At 43.3% G+C, this 25193-nt stretch overlaps 14 pseudogenes; all 14 read right to left on the bottom strand.

The window, feature by feature from the left end:
• Positions 1 to 1589: 1589 nt before the first annotated feature.
• On the bottom strand, positions 1590 to 1854 carry LOC130300841 (U2 spliceosomal RNA; annotated as a pseudogene).
• A 1466-nt stretch (positions 1855 to 3320) lies between these two features.
• On the bottom strand, positions 3321 to 3584 carry LOC130300836 (U2 spliceosomal RNA; annotated as a pseudogene).
• A 1475-nt stretch (positions 3585 to 5059) lies between these two features.
• Positions 5060 to 5323, bottom strand: LOC130300834 (U2 spliceosomal RNA; annotated as a pseudogene).
• Positions 5324 to 6792: 1469 nt separating this feature from the next.
• Positions 6793 to 7056, bottom strand: LOC130300832 (U2 spliceosomal RNA; annotated as a pseudogene).
• A 1960-nt stretch (positions 7057 to 9016) lies between these two features.
• Positions 9017 to 9280, bottom strand: LOC130300831 (U2 spliceosomal RNA; annotated as a pseudogene).
• Positions 9281 to 10756: 1476 nt separating this feature from the next.
• On the bottom strand, positions 10757 to 11021 carry LOC130300848 (U2 spliceosomal RNA; annotated as a pseudogene).
• A 1476-nt stretch (positions 11022 to 12497) lies between these two features.
• On the bottom strand, positions 12498 to 12761 carry LOC130300830 (U2 spliceosomal RNA; annotated as a pseudogene).
• Positions 12762 to 14252: 1491 nt separating this feature from the next.
• Positions 14253 to 14516, bottom strand: LOC130300829 (U2 spliceosomal RNA; annotated as a pseudogene).
• A 1489-nt stretch (positions 14517 to 16005) lies between these two features.
• LOC130300828 (U2 spliceosomal RNA) lies at positions 16006 to 16269 on the bottom strand (annotated as a pseudogene).
• Positions 16270 to 17749: 1480 nt separating this feature from the next.
• On the bottom strand, positions 17750 to 18013 carry LOC130300900 (U2 spliceosomal RNA; annotated as a pseudogene).
• A 1479-nt stretch (positions 18014 to 19492) lies between these two features.
• On the bottom strand, positions 19493 to 19756 carry LOC130300899 (U2 spliceosomal RNA; annotated as a pseudogene).
• Positions 19757 to 21233: 1477 nt separating this feature from the next.
• Positions 21234 to 21497, bottom strand: LOC130300898 (U2 spliceosomal RNA; annotated as a pseudogene).
• A 1470-nt stretch (positions 21498 to 22967) lies between these two features.
• On the bottom strand, positions 22968 to 23231 carry LOC130300897 (U2 spliceosomal RNA; annotated as a pseudogene).
• A 1477-nt stretch (positions 23232 to 24708) lies between these two features.
• LOC130300849 (U2 spliceosomal RNA) lies at positions 24709 to 24973 on the bottom strand (annotated as a pseudogene).
• Between the last annotated feature and the right edge of the window lie 220 nt (positions 24974 to 25193).

Here is a 25193-nt window from a genome sequence, read left to right as displayed (position 1 = left end):
CACCCAAGTGCAAGTATTCACACAAAAAAAAACGTGCCTCAGGATGCGATCTGTCGCAAGATCCTTTCTTTTTTTTACACTTGATCTAAGCCAAAAGGCCTAGAGGGGATAACCGGGAAAGGGGTGGACCCAACCATGTCCCCTTCATGAGCACTCACATTACTCATAGGAATGGAAGGAAGGCTGGCAGCCAACCAGCCTCCCATACACTTTCTGGGTGGGTGGCAGTCAGCCACCCATACATACATACAGCACAGGCTAAACCCACATCATCACTTAAAAAAAGGACAGGCGACCATTGCACTCTGATGGAGCATTTAGCAATGCAATCCATAGCCTGGCTTTTGCCTGAACCCCCATCACTCCTCCTCTTGCATATAAGACAATATTTCAGATCTGCATATGAAAACAACACGCCTACCTTTGTTGCACATAGCTGCCTGCCTGTCTCTAGTTACCCCACTGGCTGTAGCTGCGTCCCTTCCGACATGGAATAACACCAACTGTAACGATAAACTGAAAATTAACAGTATAAACCTGCATCATTTTGGACTCTGGTATTTGCTGAATCCGGGTGACCTGACAATCGATGGTGGTGCCGCTGGTGATTCTGGCCTTCTTGGAATCTGTTGGGCCTATGTGTTAGCTCACACATCACTTGGGTATCCATGGTAACTACCACAACATGGTCATCTGCAGTTTACATCTAGCCCGTGGCATTGAATGGCATTTTAAAAGTGCTAAGGGTCCTGGTGCAATAATCCTCCCATGAGGATCAGCCTCAACGGCTTTGTAGATTGCACTCATGTCAGCAACTCCATATACATTTTTTTTTCTTCATGCTTCTTTCTTCATCCTTTTTTCTTTCTGTCATTCAGACTTTCATTCATTCGATCTCTCTCACTCACTTGCTTTAACTCATTTGTTCTCACTCACTCACTCACTCACTCAATCACTCACTCACTCATTCACTCTCACTCACTCTCACTCTCTCACTCACTCGCTCACTAAGTCAGTCTCTCTCTCTCTCTCTCTTTTTCTTTTTATATATATTTTTTTCCGTCTTCTTCTTCTTCTTCTTCTTCTTCTTCTTCTTCAGACCCTGTCATAGCACTAATGCCTTTCCAATACCACCAGCAGATGGAGACACTCCATTGCAACATTGGTTGTGAGCAGCAGTTTCTAAAAACAAATGCCTCATGGCGGATTTCCCATCCATCAATGGATGGTAAATTTTGTTTTTATCATTCACTGACCACAGAAACCAATGCATGGTCAAGCAACAGCAATGACACACCCTTGTGTATAGGCATGAGACCCTCATGTCCTTTAACAGGATTCAGCACCACCCACAAGACAGCTACCTGTCATGTCATGTCAAACCTGCACAGGTGTGCTAGATTATTATTATTTAGTTTTATTTAATTTTTTTACACCAATCAGTGTGCAAACATGGTCATTAAAACGCTAAATGAATAGACGTTCATAAACCAGTCAGTGCAACTCATCATTTTGGTCTCCAATTCTCAAACTCAAATTCTCACCCACGGAGGATTAAATGAGAATCTTTCTTGTTTAACACTGGAATGGGGTGGTGCACTGTTCACTACCCGAAGATACTGCCACATCGGGTCAATGCATAGGGCGACAGAAGCAAGCTTCCAAATCAGCTCCCTTTCTCAAAAATCCATTTAATTTATGGTCCCCAGATAGGGAACGTATGTATCAGTATGTGCTCACAAGTCACCCAAGTGCAAGTATTCACACAAAAAAAAAACGTGCCTCAGGATGCGATCTGTCGCAAGATCCTTTCTTTTTTTACACTTGATCTAAGCCAAAAGGCCTAGAGGGGATAACCGGGAAAGGGGTGGACCCAACCATGTCCCCTTCATGAGCACTCACATTACTCATAGGAATGGAAGGAAGGCTGGCAGCCAACCAGCCTCCCATACACTTTCTGGGTGGGTGGCAGTCAGCCACCCATACATACATACAGCACAGGCTAAACCCACATCATCACTTAAAAAAAGGACAGGCGACCATTGCACTCTGATGGAGCATTTAGCAATGCAATCCATAGCCTGGCTTTTGCCTGAACCCCCATCACTCCTCCTCTTGCATATAAGACAATATTTCAGATCTGCATATGAAAACAACACGCCTACCTTTGTTGCACATAGCTGCCTGCCTGTCTCTAGTTACCCCACTGGCTGTAGCTGCGTCCCTTCCGACATGGAATAACACCAACTGTAACGATAAACTGAAAATTAACAGTATAAACCTGCATCATTTTGGACTCTGGTATTTGCTGAATCCGGGTGACCTGACAATCGATGGTGGTGCCGCTGGTGATTCTGGCCTTCTTGGAATCTGTTGGGCCTATGTGTTAGCTCACACATCACTTGGGTATCCATGGTAACTACCACAACATGGTCATCTGCAGTTTACATCTAGCCCGTGGCATTGAATGGCATTTTAAAAGTGCTAAGGGTCCTGGTGCAATAATCCTCCCATGAGGATCAGCCTCAACGGCTTTGTAGATTGCACTCATGTCAGCAACTCCATATACATTTTTTTTTCTTCATGCTTCTTTCTTCATCCTTTTTTCTTTCTGTCATTCAGACTTTCATTCATTCGATCTCTCTCACTCACTTGCTTTAACTCATTTGTTCTCACTCACTCACTCACTCAATCACTCACTCACTCATTCACTCTCACTCACTCTCACTCTCTCACTCACTCGCTCACTAAGTCAGTCTCTCTCTCTCTCTCTCTTTTTCTTTTTATATATATTTTTTTCCGTCTTCTTCTTCTTCTTCTTCTTCTTCAGACCCTGTCATAGCACTAATGCCTTTCCAATACCACCAGCAGATGGAGACACTCCATTGCAACATTGGTTGTGAGCAGCAGTTTCTAAAAACAAATGCCTCATGGCGGATTTCCCATCCATCAATGGATGGTAAATTTTGTTTTTATCATTCACTGACCACAGAAACCAATGCATGGTCAAGCAACAGCAATGACACACCCTTGTGTATAGGCATGAGACCCTCATGTCATTTAACAGGATTCAGCACCACCCACAAGACAGCTACCTGTCATGTCATGTCAAACCTGCACAGGTGTGCTAGATTATTATTATTTAGTTTTATTTTATTTTTTTACACCAATCAGTGTGCAAACATGGTCATTAAAACGCTAAATGAATAGACGTTCATAAACCAGTCAGTGCAACTCATCATTTTGGTCTCCAATTCTCAAACTCAAATTCTCACCCACGGAGGATTAAATGAGAATCTTTCTTGTTTAACACTGGAATGGGGTGGTGCACTGTTCACTACCCGAAGATACTGCCACATCGGGTCAATGCATAGGGCGACAGAAGCAAGCTTCCAAATCAGCTCCCTTTCTCAAAAATCCATTTAATTTATGGTCCCCAGATAGGGAACGTATGTATCAGTATGTGCTCACAAGTCACCCAAGTGCAAGTATTCACACAAAAAAAAACGTGCCTCAGGATGCGATCTGTCGCAAGATCCTTTCTTTTTTTACACTTGATCTAAGCCAAAAGGCCTAGAGGGGATAACCGGGAAAGGGGTGGACCCAACCATGTCCCCTTCATGAGCACTCACATTACTCATAGGAATGGAAGGAAGGCTGGCAGCCAACCAGCCTCCCATACACTTTCTGGGTGGGTGGCAGTCAGCCACCCATACATACATACAGCACAGGCTAAACCCACATCATCACTTAAAAAAAGGACAGGCGACCATTGCACTCTGATGGAGCATTTAGCAATGCAATCCATAGCCTGGCTTTTGCCTGAACCCCCATCACTCCTCCTCTTGCATATAAGACAATATTTCAGATCTGCATATGAAAACAACACGCCTACCTTTGTTGCACATAGCTGCCTGCCTGTCTCTAGTTACCCCACTGGCTGTAGCTGCGTCCCTTCCGACATGGAATAACACCAACTGTAACGATAAACTGAAAATTAACAGTATAAACCTGCATCATTTTGGACTCTGGTATTTGCTGAATCCGGGTGACCTGACAATCGATGGTGGTGCCGCTGGTGATTCTGGCCTTCTTGGAATCTGTTGGGCCTATGTGTTAGCTCACACATCACTTGGGTATCCATGGTAACTACCACAACATGGTCATCTGCAGTTTACATCTAGCCCGTGGCATTGAATGGCATTTTAAAAGTGCTAAGGGTCCTGGTGCAATAATCCTCCCATGAGGATCAGCCTCAACGGCTTTGTAGATTGCACTCATGTCAGCAACTCCATATACATTTTTTTTTCTTCATGCTTCTTTCTTCATCCTTTTTTCTTTCTGTCATTCAGACTTTCATTCATTCGATCTCTCTCACTCACTTGCTTTAACTCATTTGTTCTCACTCACTCACTCACTCACTCAATCACTCACTCACTCATTCACTCTCACTCACTCTCACTCTCTCACTCACTCGCTCACTAAGTCAGTCTCTCTCTCTCTCTCTCTCTTTTTCTTTTTATATATATTTTTTTCCGTCTTCTTCTTCTTCTTCTTCTTCTTCTTCAGACCCTGTCATAGCACTAATGCCTTTCCAATACCACCAGCAGATGGAGACACTTCATTGCAACATTGGTTGTGAGCAGCAGTTTCTAAAAACAAATGCCTCATGGCGGATTTCCCATCCATCAATGGATGGTAAATTTTGTTTTTATCATTCACTGACCACAGAAACCAATGCATGGTCAAGCAACAGCAATGACACACCCTTGTGTATAGGCATGAGACCCTCATGTCATTTAACAGGATTCAGCACCACCCACAAAACAGCTACCTGTCATGTCATGTCAAACCTGCACAGGTGTGCTAGATTATTATTATTTAGTTTTATTTTATTTTTTTACACCAATCAGTGTGCAAACATGGTCATTAAAACGCTAAATGAATAGACGTTCATAAACCAGTCAGTGCAACTCATCATTTTGGTCTCCAATTCTCAAACTCAAATTCTCACCCACGGAGGATTAAATGAGAATCTTTCTTGTTTAACACTGGAATGGGGTGGTGCACTGTTCACTACCCGAAGATACTGCCACATCGGGTCAATGCATAGGGCGACAGAAGCAAGCTTCCAAATCAGCTCCCTTTCTCAAAAATCCATTTAATTTATGGTCCCCAGATAGGGAACGTATGTATCAGTATGTGCTCACAAGTCACCCAAGTGCAAGTATTCACACAAAAAAAAACGTGCCTCAGGATGCGATCTGTCGCAAGATCCTTTCTTTTTTTACACTTGATCTAAGCCAAAAGGCCTAGAGGGGATAACCGGGAAAGGGGTGGACCCAACCATGTCCCCTTCATGAGCACTCACATTACTCATAGGAATGGAAGGAAGGCTGGCAGCCAACCAGCCTCCCATACACTTTCTGGGTGGGTGGCAGTCAGCCACCCATACATACATACAGCACAGGCTAAACCCACATCATCACTTAAAAAAAGGACAGGCGACCATTGCACTCTGATGGAGCATTTAGCAATGCAATCCATAGCCTGGCTTTTGCCTGAACCCCCATCACTCCTCCTCTTGCATATAAGACAATATTTCAGATCTGCATATGAAAACAACACGCCTACCTTTGTTGCACATAGCTGCCTGCCTGTCTCTAGTTACCCCACTGGCTGTAGCTGCGTCCCTTCCGACATGGAATAACACCAACTGTAACGATAAACTGAAAATTAACAGTATAAACCTGCATCATTTTGGACTCTGGTATTTGCTGAATCCGGGTGACCTGACAATCGATGGTGGTGCCGCTGGTGATTCTGGCCTTCTTGGAATCTGTTGGGCCTATGTGTTAGCTCACACATCACTTGGGTATCCATGGTAACTACCACAACATGGTCATCTGCAGTTTACATCTAGCCCGTGGCATTGAATGGCATTTTAAAAGTGCTAAGGGTCCTGGTGCAATAATCCTCCCATGAGGATCAGCCTCAACGGCTTTGTAGATTGCACTCATGTCAGCAACTCCATATACATTTTTTTTTCTTCATGCTTCTTTCTTCATCCTTTTTTCTTTCTGTCATTCAGACTTTCATTCATTCGATCTCTCTCACTCACTTGCTTTAACTCATTTGTTCTCACTCACTCACTCACTCAATCACTCACTCACTCATTCACTCTCACTCACTCTCACTCTCTCACTCACTCGCTCACTAAGTCAGTCTCTCTCTCTCTCTCTCTTTTTCTTTTTATATATATTTTTTTCCGTCTTCTTCTTCTTCTTCTTCTTCTTCTTCAGACCCTGTCATAGCACTAATGCCTTTCCAATACCACCAGCAGATGGAGACACTCCATTGCAACATTGGTTGTGAGCAGCAGTTTCTAAAAACAAATGCCTCATGGCGGATTTCCCATCCATCAATGGATGGTAAATTTTGTTTTTATCATTCACTGACCACAGAAACCAATGTATGGTCAAGCAACAGCAATGACACACCCTTGTGTATAGGCATGAGACCCTCATGTCATTTAACAGGATTCAGCACCACCCACAAGACAGCTACCTGTCATGTCATGTCAAACCTGCACAGGTGTGCTAGATTATTATTATTTAGTTTTATTTTATTTTTTTACACCAATCAGTGTGCAAACATGGTCATTAAAACGCTAAATGAATAGACGTTCATAAACCAGTCAGTGCAACTCATCATTTTGGTCTCCAATTCTCAAACTCAAATTCTCACCCACGGAGGATTAAATGAGAATCTTTCTTGTTTAACACTGGAATGGGGTGGTGCACTGTTCACTACCCGAAGATACTGCCACATCGGGTCAATGCATAGGGCGACAGAAGCAAGCTTCCAAATCAGCTCCCTTTCTCAAAAATCCATTTAATTTATGGTCCCCAGATAGGGAACGTATGTATCAGTATGTGCTCACAAGTCACCCAAGTGCAAGTATTCACACAAAAAAAAACGTGCCTCAGGATGCGATCTGTCGCAAGATCCTTTCTTTTTTTACACTTGATCTAAGCCAAAAGGCCTAGAGGGGATAACCGGGAAAGGGGTGGACCCAACCATGTCCCCTTCATGAGCACTCACATTACTCATAGGAATGGAAGGAAGGCTGGCAGCCAACCAGCCTCCCATACACTTTCTGGGTGGGTGGCAGTCAGCCACCCATACATACATACAGCACAGGCTAAACCCACATCATCACTAGTGTTGCTCGCGAATATTCGCAATTCGAATATTATTCGCGAATATCGCATATTCGCGAATTTGCGAATTTCGCGAATATAGCGCTATATATTCGTAATTACGAATATTCGTTTTTTTTTTTTTTTTTTTTTTCTTCACAGTACACATCACAGTGATCACCCCTCTCTGCTTCCAGCTTGTGTGGTGTAAAGAAGGCTGTAATACTACTGTGTGAGACTGGCGTGCTAAAATTCGCATATGCTAAAGTTCGCATATGCGAAAATTCGCAGATGCTAATTTTCGCATATGCGAAGTTTCACGCATGTTAATCTTGCATGTGCTAATATTCACATATGCTAATTTTCGCATACGCGAATATTCGCATATGCGAAAATAAAACGAGAATATTACGAATATGCGAATATTCGCGAATATAAGACGAATATTCGTCCATATATTCGCGAATATTCGCGAATTCGAATATGGCCTATGCCGCTCAACACTAATCATCACTTAAAAAAAGGACAGGCGACCATTGCACTCTGATGGAGCATTTAGCAATGCAATCCATAGCCTGGCTTTTGCCTGAACCCCCATCACTCCTCCTCTTGCATATAAGACAATATTTCAGATCTGCATATGAAAACAACACGCCTACCTTTGTTGCACATAGCTGCCTGCCTGTCTCTAGTTACCCCACTGGCTGTAGCTGCGTCCCTTCCGACATGGAATAACACCAACTGTAACGATAAACTGAAAATTAACAGTATAAACCTGCATCATTTTGGACTCTGGTATTTGCTGAATCCGGGTGACCTGACAATCGATGGTGGTGCCGCTGGTGATTCTGGCCTTCTTGGAATCTGTTGGGCCTATGTGTTAGCTCACACATCACTTGGGTATCCATGGTAACTACCACAACATGGTCATCTGCAGTTTACATCTAGCCCGTGGCATTGAATGGCATTTTAAAAGTGCTAAGGGTCCTGGTGCAATAATCCTCCCATGAGGATCAGCCTCAACGGCTTTGTAGATTGCACTCATGTCAGCAACTCCATATACATTTTTTTTTCTTCATGCTTCTTTCTTCATCCTTTTTTCTTTCTGTCATTCAGACTTTCATTCATTCGATCTCTCTCACTCACTTGCTTTAACTCATTTGTTCTCACTCACTCACTCACTCAATCACTCACTCACTCATTCACTCTCACTCACTCTCACTCTCTCACTCACTCGCTCACTAAGTCAGTCTCTCTCTCTCTCTCTCTTTTTCTTTTTATATATATTTTTTTCCGTCTTCTTCTTCTTCTTCTTCTTCTTCTTCTTCAGACCCTGTCATAGCACTAATGCCTTTCCAATACCACCAGCAGATGGAGACACTCCATTGCAACATTGGTTGTGAGCAGCAGTTTCTAAAAACAAATGCCTCATGGCGGATTTCCCATCCATCAATGGATGGTAAATTTTGTTTTTATCATTCACTGACCACAGAAACCAATGCATGGTCAAGCAACAGCAATGACACACCCTTGTGTATAGGCATGAGACCCTCATGTCATTTAACAGGATTCAGCACCACCCACAAGACAGCTACCTGTCATGTCATGTCAAACCTGCACAGGTGTGCTAGATTATTATTATTTAGTTTTATTTTATTTTTTTACACCAATCAGTGTGCAAACATGGTCATTAAAACGCTAAATGAATAGACGTTCATAAACCAGTCAGTGCAACTCATCATTTTGGTCTCCAATTCTCAAATTCTCACCCACGGAGGATTAAATGAGAATCTTTCTTGTTTAACACTGGAATGGGGTGGTGCACTGTTCACTACCCGAAGATACTGCCACATCGGGTCAATGCATAGGGCGACAGAAGCAAGCTTCCAAATCAGCTCCCTTTCTCAAAAATCCATTTAATTTATGGTCCCCAGATAGGGAACGTATGTATCAGTATGTGCTCACAAGTCACCCAAGTGCAAGTATTCACACAAAAAAAAACGTGCCTCAGGATGCGATCTGTCGCAAGATCCTTTCTTTTTTTACACTTGATCTAAGCCAAAAGGCCTAGAGGGGATAACCGGGAAAGGGGTGGACCCAACCATGTCCCCTTCATGAGCACTCACATTACTCATAGGAATGGAAGGAAGGCTGGCAGCCAACCAGCCTCCCATACACTTTCTGGGTGGGTGGCAGTCAGCCACCCATACATACATACAGCACAGGCTAAACCCACATCATCACTTAAAAAAAGGACAGGCGACCATTGCACTCTGATGGAGCATTTAGCAATGCAATCCATAGCCTGGCTTTTGCCTGAACCCCCATCACTCCTCCTCTTGCATATAAGACAATATTTCAGATCTGCATATGAAAACAACACGCCTACCTTTGTTGCACATAGCTGCCTGCCTGTCTCTAGTTACCCCACTGGCTGTAGCTGCGTCCCTTCCGACATGGAATAACACCAACTGTAACGATAAACTGAAAATTAACAGTATAAACCTGCATCATTTTGGACTCTGGTATTTGCTGAATCCGGGTGACCTGACAATCGATGGTGGTGCCGCTGGTGATTCTGGCCTTCTTGGAATCTGTTGGGCCTATGTGTTAGCTCACACATCACTTGGGTATCCATGGTAACTACCACAACATGGTCATCTGCAGTTTACATCTAGCCCGTGGCATTGAATGGCATTTTAAAAGTGCTAAGGGTCCTGGTGCAATAATCCTCCCATGAGGATCAGCCTCAACGGCTTTGTAGATTGCACTCATGTCAGCAACTCCATATACATTTTTTTTTCTTCATGCTTCTTTCTTCATCCTTTTTTCTTTCTGTCATTCAGACTTTCATTCATTCGATCTCTCTCACTCACTTGCTTTAACTCATTTGTTCTCACTCACTCACTCACTCACTCAATCACTCACTCACTCATTCACTCTCACTCACTCTCACTCTCTCACTCACTCGCTCACTAAGTCAGTCTCTCTCTCTCTCTCTCTTTTTCTTTTTATATATATTTTTTTCCGTCTTCTTCTTCTTCTTCTTCTTCTTCTTCTTCAGACCCTGTCATAGCACTAATGCCTTTCCAATACCACCAGCAGATGGAGACACTTCATTGCAACATTGGTTGTGAGCAGCAGTTTCTAAAAACAAATGCCTCATGGCGGATTTCCCATCCATCAATGGATGGTAAATTTTGTTTTTATCATTCACTGACCACAGAAACCAATGCATGGTCAAGCAACAGCAATGACACACCCTTGTGTATAGGCATGAGACCCTCATGTCATTTAACAGGATTCAGCACCACCCACAAGACAGCTACCTGTCATGTCATGTCAAACCTGCACAGGTGTGCTAGATTATTATTATTTAGTTTTATTTTATTTTTTTACACCAATCAGTGTGCAAACATGGTCATTAAAACGCTAAATGAATAGACGTTCATAAACCAGTCAGTGCAACTCATCATTTTGGTCTCCAATTCTCAAACTCAAATTCTCACCCACGGAGGATTAAATGAGAATCTTTCTTGTTTAACACTGGAATGGGGTGGTGCACTGTTCACTACCCGAAGATACTGCCACATCGGGTCAATGCATAGGGCGACAGAAGCAAGCTTCCAAATCAGCTCCCTTTCTCAAAAATCCATTTAATTTATGGTCCCCAGATAGGGAACGTATGTATCAGTATGTGCTCACAAGTCACCCAAGTGCAAGTATTCACACAAAAAAAAACGTGCCTCAGGATGCGATCTGTCGCAAGATCCTTTCTTTTTTTTACACTTGATCTAAGCCAAAAGGCCTAGAGGGGATAACCGGGAAAGGGGTGGACCCAACCATGTCCCCTTCATGAGCACTCACATTACTCATAGGAATGGAAGGAAGGCTGGCAGCCAACCAGCCTCCCATACACTTTCTGGGTGGGTGGCAGTCAGCCACCCATACATACATATAGCACAGACTAAACCCACATCATCACTTAAAAAAAGGACAGGCGACCATTGCACTCTGATGGAGCATTTAGCAATGCAATCCATAGCCTGGCTTTTGCCTGAACCCCCATCACTCCTCCTCTTGCATATAAGACAATATTTCAGATCTGCATATGAAAACAACACGCCTACCTTTGTTGCACATAGCTGCCTGCCTGTCTCTAGTTACCCCACTGGCTGTAGCTGCGTCCCTTCCGACATGGAATAACACCAACTGTAACGATAAACTGAAAATTAACAGTATAAACCTGCATCATTTTGGACTCTGGTATTTGCTGAATCCGGGTGACCTGACAATCGATGGTGGTGCCGCTGGTGATTCTGGCCTTCTTGGAATCTGTTGGGCCTATGTGTTAGCTCACACATCACTTGGGTATCCATGGTAACTACCACAACATGGTCATCTGCAGTTTACATCTAGCCCGTGGCATTGAATGGCATTTTAAAAGTGCTAAGGGTCCTGGTGCAATAATCCTCCCATGAGGATCAGCCTCAACGGCTTTGTAGATTGCACTCATGTCAGCAACTCCATATACATTTTTTTTTCTTCATGCTTCTTTCTTCATCCTTTTTTCTTTCTGTCATTCAGACTTTCATTCATTCGATCTCTCTCACTCACTTGCTTTAACTCATTTGTTCTCACTCACTCACTCACTCACTCAATCACTCACTCACTCATTCACTCTCACTCACTCTCACTCTCTCACTCACTCGCTCACTAAGTCAGTCTCTCTCTCTCTCTCTCTTTTTCTTTTTATATATATTTTTTTCCGTCTTCTTCTTCTTCTTCTTCTTCTTCTTCTTCAGACCCTGTCATAGCACTAATGCCTTTCCAATACCACCAGCAGATGGAGACACTCCATTGCAACATTGGTTGTGAGCAGCAGTTTCTAAAAACAAATGCCTCATGGCGGATTTCCCATCCATCAATGGATGGTAAATTTTGTTTTTATCATTCACTGACCACAGAAACCAATGCATGGTCAAGCAACAGCAATGACACACCCTTGTGTATAGGCATGAGACCCTCATGTCATTTAACAGGATTCAGCACCACCCACAAGACAGCTACCTGTCATGTCATGTCAAACCTGCACAGGTGTGCTAGATTATTATTATTTAGTTTTATTTTATTTTTTTACACCAATCAGTGTGCAAACATGGTCATTAAAACGCTAAATGAATAGACGTTCATAAACCAGTCAGTGCAACTCATCATTTTGGTCTCCAATTCTCAAACTCAAATTCTCACCCACGGAGGATTAAATGAGAATCTTTCTTGTTTAACACTGGAATGGGGTGGTGCACTGTTCACTACCCGAAGATACTGCCACATCGGGTCAATGCATAGGGCGACAGAAGCAAGCTTCCAAATCAGCTCCCTTTCTCAAAAATCCATTTAATTTATGGTCCCCAGATAGGGAACGTATGTATCAGTATGTGCTCACAAGTCACCCAAGTGCAAGTATTCACACAAAAAAAAACGTGCCTCAGGATGCGATCTGTCGCAAGATCCTTTCTTTTTTTACACTTGATCTAAGCCAAAAGGCCTAGAGGGGATAACCGGGAAAGGGGTGGACCCAACCATGTCCCCTTCATGAGCACTCACATTACTCATAGGAATGGAAGGAAGGCTGGCAGCCAACCAGCCTCCCATACACTTTCTGGGTGGGTGGCAGTCAGCCACCCATACATACATACAGCACAGGCTAAACCCACATCATCACTTAAAAAAAGGACAGGCGACCATTGCACTCTGATGGAGCATTTAGCAATGCAATCCATAGCCTGGCTTTTGCCTGAACCCCCATCACTCCTCCTCTTGCATATAAGACAATATTTCAGATCTGCATATGAAAACAACACGCCTACCTTTGTTGCACATAGCTGCCTGCCTGTCTCTAGTTACCCCACTGGCTGTAGCTGCGTCCCTTCCGACATGGAATAACACCAACTGTAACGATAAACTGAAAATTAACAGTATAAACCTGCATCATTTTGGACTCTGGTATTTGCTGAATCCGGGTGACCTGACAATCGATGGTGGTGCCGCTGGTGATTCTGGCCTTCTTGGAATCTGTTGGGCCTATGTGTTAGCTCACACATCACTTGGGTATCCATGGTAACTACCACAACATGGTCATCTGCAGTTTACATCTAGCCCGTGGCATTGAATGGCATTTTAAAAGTGCTAAGGGTCCTGGTGCAATAATCCTCCCATGAGGATCAGCCTCAACGGCTTTATAGATTGCACTCATGTCAGCAACTCCATATACATTTTTTTTTCTTCATGCTTCTTTCTTCATCCTTTTTTCTTTCTGTCATTCAGACTTTCATTCATTCGATCTCTCTCACTCACTTGCTTTAACTCATTTGTTCTCACTCACTCACTCACTCACTCAATCACTCACTCACTCATTCACTCTCACTCACTCTCACTCTCTCACTCACTCGCTCACTAAGTCAGTCTCTCTCTCTCTCTCTCTTTTTCTTTTTATATATATTTTTTTCCGTCTTCTTCTTCTTCTTCTTCTTCTTCTTCTTCTTCTTCTTCTTCTTCAGACCCTGTCATAGCACTAATGCCTTTCCAATACCGCCAGCAGATGGAGACACTCCATTGCAACATTGGTTGTGAGCAGCAGTTTCTAAAAACAAATGCCTCATGGCGGATTTCCCATCCATCAATGGATGGTAAATTTTGTTTTTATCATTCACTGACCACAGAAACCAATGCATGGTCAAGCAACAGCAATGACACACCCTTGTGTATAGGCATGAGACCCTCATGTCATTTAACAGGATTCAGCACCACCCACAAGACAGCTACCTGTCATGTCATGTCAAACCTGCACAGGTGTGCTAGATTATTATTATTTAGTTCTATTTTATTTTTTTACACCAATCAGTGTGCAAACATGGTCATTAAAACGCTAAATGAATAGACGTTCATAAACCAGTCAGTGCAACTCATCATTTTGGTCTCCAATTCTCAAACTCAAATTCTCACCCACGGAGGATTAAATGAGAATCTTTCTTGTTTAACACTGGAATGGGGTGGTGCACTGTTCACTACCCGAAGATACTGCCACATCGGGTCAATGCATAGGGCGACAGAAGCAAGCTTCCAAATCAGCTCCCTTTCTCAAAAATCCATTTAATTTATGGTCCCCAGATAGGGAACGTATGTATCAGTATGTGCTCACAAGTCACCCAAGTGCAAGTATTCACACAAAAAAAAACGTGCCTCAGGATGCGATCTGTCGCAAGATCCTTTCTTTTTTTACACTTGATCTAAGCCAAAAGGCCTAGAGGGGATAACCGGGAAAGGGGTGGACCCAACCATGTCCCCTTCATGAGCACTCACATTACTCATAGGAATGGAAGGAAGGCTGGCAGCCAACCAGCCTCCCATACACTTTCTGGGTGGGTGGCAGTCAGCCACCCATACATACATACAGCACAGGCTAAACCCACATCATCACTTAAAAAAAGGACAGGCGACCATTGCACTCTGATGGAGCATTTAGCAATGCAATCCATAGCCTGGCTTTTGCCTGAACCCCCATCACTCCTCCTCTTGCATATAAGACAATATTTCAGATCTGCATATGAAAACAACACGCCTACCTTTGTTGCACATAGCTGCCTGCCTGTCTCTAGTTACCCCACTGGCTGTAGCTGCGTCCCTTCCGACATGGAATAACACCAACTGTAACGATAAACTGAAAATTAACAGTATAAACCTGCATCATTTTGGACTCTGGTATTTGCTGAATCCGGGTGACCTGACAATCGATGGTGGTGCCGCTGGTGATTCTGGCCTTCTTGGAATCTGTTGGGCCTATGTGTTAGCTCACACATCACTTGGGTATCCATGGTAACTACCACAACATGGTCATCTGCAGTTTACATCTAGCCCGTGGCATTGAATGGCATTTTAAAAGTGCTAAGGGTCCTGGTGCAATAATTCTCCCATGAGGATCAGCCTCAATGAGGATCAGCCTCAACGGCTTTGTAGATTGCACTCATGTCAGCAACTCCATATACATTTTTTTTTCTTCATGCTTCTTTCTTCATCCTTTTTTCTTTCTGTCATTCAGACTTTCATTCATTCGATCTCTCTCACTCACTTGCTTTAACTCATTTGTTCTCACTCACTCACTCACTCACTCAATCACTCACTCACTCATTCACTCTCACTCACTCTCACTCTCTCACTCACTCGCTCACTAAGTCAGTCTCTCTCTCTCTCTCTCTTTTTCTTTTTATATATATTTTTTTCCGTCTTCTTCTTCTTCTTCTTCTTCTTCTTCAGACCCTGTCATAGCACTAATGCCTTTCCAATACCACCAGCAGATGGAGACACTCCATTGCAACATTGGTTGTGAGCAGCAGTTTCTAAAAACAAATGCCTCATGGCGGATTTCCCATCCATCAATGGATGGTAAATTTTGTTTTTATCATTCACTGACCACAGAAACCAATGCATGGTCAAGCAACAGCAATGACACACCCTTGTGTATAGGCATGAGACCCTCATGTCATTTAACAGGATTCAGCACCACCCACAAGACTGCTACCTGTCATGTCATGTCAAACCTGCACAGGTGTGCTAGATTATTATTATTTAGTTTTATTTTATTTTTTTACACCAATCAGTGTGCAAACATGGTCATTAAAACGCTAAATGAATAGACGTTCATAAACCAGTCAGTGCAACTCATCATTTTGGTCTCCAATTCTCAAACTCAAATTCTCACCCACGGAGGATTAAATGAGAATCTTTCTTGTTTAACACTGGAATGGGGTGGTGCACTGTTCACTACCCGAAGATACTGCCACATCGGGTCAATGCATAGGGCGACAGAAGCAAGCTTCCAAATCAGCTCCCTTTCTCAAAAATCCATTTAATTTATGGTCCCCAGATAGGGAACGTATGTATCAGTATGTGCTCACAAGTCACCCAAGTGCAAGTATTCACACAAAAAAAAACGTGCCTCAGGATGCGATCTGTCGCAAGATCCTTTCTTTTTTTACACTTGATCTAAGCCAAAAGGCCTAGAGGGGATAACCGGGAAAGGGGTGGACCCAACCATGTCCCCTTCATGAGCACTCACATTACTCATAGGAATGGAAGGAAGGCTGGCAGCCAACCAGCCTCCCATACACTTTCTGGGTGGGTGGCAGTCAGCCACCCATACATACATACAGCACAGGCTAAACCCACATCATCACTTAAAAAAAGGACAGGCGACCATTGCACTCTGATGGAGCATTTAGCAATGCAATCCATAGCCTGGCTTTTGCCTGAACCCCCATCACTCCTCCTCTTGCATATAAGACAATATTTCAGATCTGCATATGAAAACAACACGCCTACCTTTGTTGCACATAGCTGCCTGCCTGTCTCTAGTTACCCCACTGGCTGTAGCTGCGTCCCTTCCGACATGGAATAACACCAACTGTAACGATAAACTGAAAATTAACAGTATAAACCTGCATCATTTTGGACTCTGGTATTTGCTGAATCCGGGTGACCTGACAATCGATGGTGGTGCCGCTGGTGATTCTGGCCTTCTTGGAATCTGTTGGGCCTATGTGTTAGCTCACACATCACTTGGGTATCCATGGTAACTACCACAACATGGTCATCTGCAGTTTACATCTAGCCCGTGGCATTGAATGGCATTTTAAAAGTGCTAAGGGTCCTGGTGCAATAATCCTCCCATGAGGATCAGCCTCAACGGCTTTGTAGATTGCACTCATGTCAGCAACTCCATATACATTTTTTTTTCTTCATGCTTCTTTCTTCATCCTTTTTTCTTTCTGTCATTCAGACTTTCATTCATTCGATCTCTCTCACTCACTTGCTTTAACTCATTTGTTCTCACTCACTCACTCACTCACTCACTCAATCACTCACTCACTCATTCACTCTCACTCACTCTCACTCTCTCACTCACTCGCTCACTAAGTCAGTCTCTCTCTCTCTCTCTCTTTTTCTTTTTATATATATTTTTTTCCGTCTTCTTCTTCTTCTTCTTCTTCTTCTTCTTCAGACCCTGTCATAGCACTAATGCCTTTCCAATACCACCAGCAGATGGAGACACTCCATTGCAACATTGGTTGTGAGCAGCAGTTTCTAAAAACAAATGCCTCATGGCGGATTTCCCATCCATCAATGGATGGTAAATTTTGTTTTTATCATTCACTGACCACAGAAACCAATGCATGGTCAAGCAACAGCAATGACACACCCTTGTGTATAGGCATGAGACCCTCATGTCATTTAACAGGATTCAGCACCACCCACAAGACAGCTACCTGTCATGTCATGTCAAACCTGCACAGGTGTGCTAGATTATTATTATTTAGTTTTATTTTATTTTTTTACACCAATCAGTGTGCAAACATGGTCATTAAAACGCTAAATGAATAGACGTTCATAAACCAGTCAGTGCAACTCATCATTTTGGTCTCCAATTCTCAAACTCAAATTCTCACCCACGGAGGATTAAATGAGAATCTTTCTTGTTTAACACTGGAATGGGGTGGTGCACTGTTCACTACCCGAAGATACTGCCACATCGGGTCAATGCATAGGGCGACAGAAGCAAGCTTCCAAATCAGCTCCCTTTCTCAAAAATCCATTTAATTTATGGTCCCCAGATAGGGAACGTATGTATCAGTATGTGCTCACAAGTCACCCAAGTGCAAGTATTCACACAAAAAAAAACGTGCCTCAGGATGCGATCTGTCGCAAGATCCTTTCTTTTTTTACACTTGATCTAAGCCAAAAGGCCTAGAGGGGATAACCGGGAAAGGGGTGGACCCAACCATGTCCCCTTCATGAGCACTCACATTACTCATAGGAATGGAAGGAAGGCTGGCAGCCAACCAGCCTCCCATACACTTTCTGGGTGGGTGGCAGTCAGCCACCCATACATACATACAGCACAGGCTAAACCCACATCATCACTTAAAAAAAGGACAGGCGACCATTGCACTCTGATGGAGCATTTAGCAATGCAATCCATAGCCTGGCTTTTGCCTGAACCCCCATCACTCCTCCTCTTGCATATAAGACAATATTTCAGATCTGCATATGAAAACAACACGCCTACCTTTGTTGCACATAGCTGCCTGCCTGTCTCTAGTTACCCCACTGGCTGTAGCTGCGTCCCTTCCGACATGGAATAACACCAACTGTAACGATAAACTGAAAATTAACAGTATAAACCTGCATCATTTTGGACTCTGGTATTTGCTGAATCCGGGTGACCTGACAATCGATGGTGGTGCCGCTGGTGATTCTGGCCTTCTTGGAATCTGTTGGGCCTATGTGTTAGCTCACACATCACTTGGGTATCCATGGTAACTACCACAACATGGTCATCTGCAGTTTACATCTAGCCCGTGGCATTGAATGGCATTTTAAAAGTGCTAAGGGTCCTGGTGCAATAATCCTCCCATGAGGATCAGCCTCAACGGCTTTGTAGATTGCACTCATGTCAGCAACTCCATATACATTTTTTTTTCTTCATGCTTCTTTCTTCATCCTTTTTTCTTTCTGTCATTCAGACTTTCATTCATTCGATCTCTCTCACTCACTTGCTTTAACTCATTTGTTCTCACTCACTCACTCACTCAATCACTCACTAACTCACTCATTCACTCTCACTCACTCTCACTCTCTCACTCACTCGCTCACTAAGTCAGTCTCTCTCTCTCTCTCTCTTTTTCTTTTTATATATATTTTTTTCCGTCTTCTTCTTCTTCTTCTTCTTCTTCTTCTTCTTCAGACCCTGTCATAGCACTAATGCCTTTCCAATACCACCAGCAGATGGAGACACTCCATTGCAACATTGGTTGTGAGCAGCAGTTTCTAAAAACAAATGCCTCATGGCGGATTTCCCATCCATCAATGGATGGTAAATTTTGTTTTTATCATTCACTGACCACAGAAACCAATGCATGGTCAAGCAACAGCAATGACACACCCTTGTGTATAGGCATGAGACCCTCATGTCATTTAACAGGATTCAGCACCACCCACAAGACAGCTACCTGTCATGTCATGTCAAACCTGCACAGGTGTGCTAGATTATTATTATTTAGTTTTATTTTATTTTTTTACACCAATCAGTGTGCAAACATGGTCATTAAAACGCTAAATGAATAGACGTTCATAAACCAGTCAGTGCAACTCATCATTTTGGTCTCCAATTCTCAAACTCAAATTCTCACCCACGGAGGATTAAATGAGAATCTTTCTTGTTTAACACTGGAATGGGGTGGTGCACTGTTCACTACCCGAAGATACTGCCACATCGGGTCAATGCATAGGGCGACAGAAGCAAGCTTCCAAATCAGCTCCCTTTCTCAAAAATCCATTTAATTTATGGTCCCCAGATAGGGAACGTATGTATCAGTATGTGCTCACAAGTCACCCAAGTGCAAGTATTCACACAAAAAAAAACGTGCCTCAGGATGCGATCTGTCGCAAGATCCTTTCTTTTTTTACACTTGATCTAAGCCAAAAGGCCTAGAGGGGATAACCGGGAAAGGGGTGGACCCAACCATGTCCCCTTCATGAGCACTCACATTACTCATAGGAATGGAAGGAAGGCTGGCAGCCAACCAGCCTCCCATACACTTTCTGGGTGGGTGGCAGTCAGCCACCCATACATACATACAGCACAGGCTAAACCCACATCATCACTTAAAAAAAGGACAGGCGACCATTGCACTCTGATGGAGCATTTAGCAATGCAATCCATAGCCTGGCTTTTGCCTGAACCCCCATCACTCCTCCTCTTGCATATAAGACAATATTTCAGATCTGCATATGAAAACAACACGCCTACCTTTGTTGCACATAGCTGCCTGCCTGTCTCTAGTTACCCCACTGGCTGTAGCTGCGTCCCTTCCGACATGGAATAACACCAACTGTAACGATAAACTGAAAATTAACAGTATAAACCTGCATCATTTTGGACTCTGGTATTTGCTGAATCCGGGTGACCTGACAATCGATGGTGGTGCCGCTGGTGATTCTGGCCTTCTTGGAATCTGTTGGGCCTATGTGTTAGCTCACACATCACTTGGGTATCCATGGTAACTACCACAACATGGTCATCTGCAGTTTACATCTAGCCCGTGGCATTGAATGGCATTTTAAAAGTGCTAAGGGTCCTGGTGCAATAATCCTCCCATGAGGATCAGCCTCAACGGCTTTGTAGATTGCACTCATGTCAGCAACTCCATATACATTTTTTTTTCTTCATGCTTCTTTCTTCATCCTTTTTTCTTTCTGTCATTCAGACTTTCATTCATTCGATCTCTCTCACTCACTTGCTTTAACTCATTTGTTCTCACTCACTCACTCACTCACTCAATCACTCACTCACTCATTCACTCTCACTCACTCTCACTCTCTCACTCACTCGCTCACTAAGTCAGTCTCTCTCTCTCTCTCTTTTTCTTTTTATATATATTTTTTTCCGTCTTCTTCTTCTTCTTCTTCTTCTTCTTCTTCTTCAGACCCTGTCATAGCACTAATGCCTTTCCAATACCACCAGCAGATGGAGACACTCCATTGCAACATTGGTTGTGAGCAGCAGTTTCTAAAAACAAATGCCTCATGGCGGATTTCCCATCCATCAATGGATGGTAAATTTTGTTTTTATCATTCACTGACCACAGAAACCAATGCATGGTCAAGCAACAGCAATGACACACCCTTGTGTATAGGCATGAGACCCTCATGTCATTTAACAGGATTCAGCACCACCCACAAGACAGCTACCTGTCATGTCATGTCAAACCTGCACAGGTGTGCTAGATTATTATTATTTAGTTTTATTTTATTTTTTTACACCAATCAGTGTGCAAACATGGTCATTAAAACGCTAAATGAATAGACGTTCATAAACCAGTCAGTGCAACTCATCATTTTGGTCTCCAATTCTCAAACTCAAATTCTCACCCACGGAGGATTAAATGAGAATCTTTCTTGTTTAACACTGGAATGGGGTGGTGCACTGTTCACTACCCGAAGATACTGCCACATCGGGTCAATGCATAGGGCGACAGAAGCAAGCTTCCAAATCAGCTCCCTTTCTCAAAAATCCATTTAATTTATGGTCCCCAGATAGGGAACGTATGTATCAGTATGTGCTCACAAGTCACCCAAGTGCAAGTATTCACACAAAAAAAAACGTGCCTCAGGATGCGATCTGTCGCAAGATCCTTTCTTTTTTTACACTTGATCTAAGCCAAAAGGCCTAGAGGGGATAACCGGGAAAGGGGTGGACCCAACCATGTCCCCTTCATGAGCACTCACATTACTCATAGGAATGGAAGGAAGGCTGGCAGCCAACCAGCCTCCCATACACTTTCTGGGTGGGTGGCAGTCAGCCACCCATACATACATACAGCACAGGCTAAACCCACATCATCACTTAAAAAAAGGACAGGCGACCATTGCACTCTGATGGAGCATTTAGCAATGCAATCCATAGCCTGGCTTTTGCCTGAACCCCCATCACTCCTCCTCTTGCATATAAGACAATATTTCAGATCTGCATATGAAAACAACACGCCTACCTTTGTTGCACATAGCTGCCTGCCTGTCTCTAGTTACCCCACTGGCTGTAGCTGCGTCCCTTCCGACATGGAATAACACCAACTGTAACGATAAACTGAAAATTAACAGTATAAACCTGCATCATTTTGGACTCTGGTATTTGCTGAATCCGGGTGACCTGACAATCGATGGTGGTGCCGCTGGTGATTCTGGCCTTCTTGGAATCTGTTGGGCCTATGTGTTAGCTCACACATCACTTGGGTATCCATGGTAACTACCACAACATGGTCATCTGCAGTTTACATCTAGCCCGTGGCATTGAATGGCATTTTAAAAGTGCTAAGGGTCCTGGTGCAATAATCCTCCCATGAGGATCAGCCTCAACGGCTTTGTAGATTGCACTCATGTCAGCAACTCCATATACATTTTTTTTTCTTCATGCTTCTTTCTTCATCCTTTTTTCTTTCTGTCATTCAGACTTTCATTCATTCGATCTCTCTCACTCACTTGCTTTAACTCATTTGTTCTCACTCACTCACTCACTCACTCAATCACTCACTCACTCATTCACTCTCACTCACTCTCACTCTCTCACTCACTCGCTCACTAAGTCAGTCTCTCTCTCTCTCTCTCTTTTTCTTTTTATATATATTTTTTTCCGTCTTCTTCTTCTTCTTCTTCTTCTTCAGACCCTGTCATAGCACTAATGCCTTTCCAATACCACCAGCAGATGGAGACACTCCATTGCAACATTGGTTGTGAGCAGCAGTTTCTAAAAACAAATGCCTCATGGCGGATTTCCCATCCATCAATGGATGGTAAATTTTGTTTTTATCATTCACTGACCACAGAAACCAATGCATGGTCAAGCAACAGCAATGACACACCCTTGTGTATAGGCATGAGACCCTCATGTCATTTAACAGGATTCAGCACCACCCACAAGACAGCTACCTGTCATGTCATGTCAAACCTGCACAGGTGTGCTAGATTATTATTATTTAGTTTTATTTTATTTTTTTACACCAATCAGTGTGCAAACATGGTCATTAAAACGCTAAATGAATAGACGTTCATAAACCAGTCAGTGCAACTCATCATTTTGGTCTCCAATTCTCAAACTCAAATTCTCACCCACGGAGGATTAAATGAGAATCTTTCTTGTTTAACACTGGAATGGGGTGGTGCACTGTTCACTACCCGAAGATACTGCCACATCGGGTCAATGCATAGGGCGACAGAAGCAAGCTTCCAAATCAGCTCCCTTTCTCAAAAATCCATTTAATTTATGGTCCCCAGATAGGGAACGTATGTATCAGTATGTGCTCACAAGTCACCCAAGTGCAAGTATTCACACAAAAAAAAACGTGCCTCAGGATGCGATCTGTCGCAAGATCCTTTCTTTTTTTACACTTGATCTAAGCCAAAAGGCCTAGAGGGGATAACCGGGAAAGGGGTGGACCCAACCATGTCCCCTTCATGAGCACTCACATTACTCATAGGAATGGAAGGAAGGCTGGCAGCCAACCAGCCTCCCATACACTTTCTGGGTGGGTGGCAGTCAGCCACCCATACATACATACAGCACAGGCTAAACCCACATCATCACTTAAAAAAAGGACAGGCGACCATTGCACTCTGATGGAGCATTTAGCAATGCAATCCATAGCCTGGCTTTTGCCTGAACCCCCATCACTCCTCCTCTTGCATATAAGACAATATTTCAGATCTGCATATGAAAACAACACGCCTACCTTTGTTGCACATAGCTGCCTGCCTGTCTCTAGTTACCCCACTGGCTGTAGCTGCGTCCCTTCCGACATGGAATAACACCAACTGTAACGATAAACTGAAAATTAACAGTATAAACCTGCATCATTTTGGACTCTGGTATTTGCTGAATCCGGGTGACCTGACAATCGATGGTGGTGCCGCTGGTGATTCTGGCCTTCTTGGAATCTGTTGGGCCTATGTGTTAGCTCACACATCACTTGGGTATCCATGGTAACTACCACAACATGGTCATCTGCAGTTTACATCTAGCCCGTGGCATTGAATGGCATTTTAAAAGTGCTAAGGGTCCTGGTGCAATAATCCTCCCATGAGGATCAGCCTCAACGGCTTTGTAGATTGCACTCATGTCAGCAACTCCATATACATTTTTTTTTCTTCATGCTTCTTTCTTCATCCTTTTTTCTTTCTGTCATTCAGACTTTCATTCATTCGATCTCTCTCACTCACTTGCTTTAACTCATTTGTTCTCACTCACTCACTCACTCACTCAATCACTCACTCACTCATTCACTCTCACTCACTCTCACTCTCTCACTCACTCGCTCACTAAGTCAGTCTCTCTCTCTCTCTCTTTTTCTTTTTATATATATTTTTTTCCGTCTTCTTCTTCTTCTTCTTCTTCTTCTTCTTCTTCAGACCCTGTCATAGCACTAATGCCTTTCCAATACCACCAGCAGATGGAGACACTCCATTGCAACATTGGTTGTGAGCAGCAGTTTCTAAAAACAAATGCCTCATGGCGGATTTCCCATCCATCAATGGATGGTAAATTTTGTTTTTATCATTCACTGACCACAGAAACCAATGCATGGTCAAGCAACAGCAATGACACACCCTTGTGTATAGGCATGAGACCCTCATGTCATTTAACAGGATTCAGCACCACCCACAAGACAGCTACCTGTCATGTCATGTCAAACCTGCACAGGTGTGCTAGATTATTATTATTTAGTTTTATTTTATTTTTTTACACCAATCAGTGTGCAAACATGGTCATTAAAACGCTAAATGAATAGACGTTCATAAACCAGTCAGTGCAACTCATCATTTTGGTCTCCAATTCTCAAACTCAAATTCTCACCCACGGAGGATTAAATGAGAATCTTTCTTGTTTAACACTGGAATGGGGTGGTGCACTGTTCACTACCCGAAGATACTGCCACATCGGGTCAATGCATAGGGCGACAGAAGCAAGCTTCCAAATCAGCTCCCTTTCTCAAAAATCCATTTAATTTATGGTCCCCAGATAGGGAACGTATGTATCAGTATGTGCTCACAAGTCACCCAAGTGCAAGTATTCACACAAAAAAAAACGTGCCTCAGGATGCGATCTGTCGCAAGATCCTTTCTTTTTTTACACTTGATCTAAGCCAAAAGGCCTAGAGGGATAACCGGGAAAGGGGTGGACCCAACCATGTCCCCTTCATGAGCACTCACATTACTCATAGGAATGGAAGGAAGGCTGGCAGCCAACCAGCCTCCCATACACTTTCTGGGTGGGTGGCAGTCAGCCACCCATACATACATACAGCACAGGCTAAACCCACATCATCACTTAAAAAAAGGACAGGCGACCATTGCACTCTGATGGAGCATTTAGCAATGCAATCC

This window comes from Hyla sarda, unplaced genomic scaffold, assembly GCF_029499605.1.
Source record: "Hyla sarda isolate aHylSar1 unplaced genomic scaffold, aHylSar1.hap1 scaffold_1103, whole genome shotgun sequence".
Lineage (NCBI taxonomy): Eukaryota > Metazoa > Chordata > Amphibia > Anura > Hylidae > Hyla > Hyla sarda.
The sequence above is the reverse complement of the archived record's forward strand: the minus strand, read 5'-3'. Positions and strand labels throughout refer to the sequence as shown.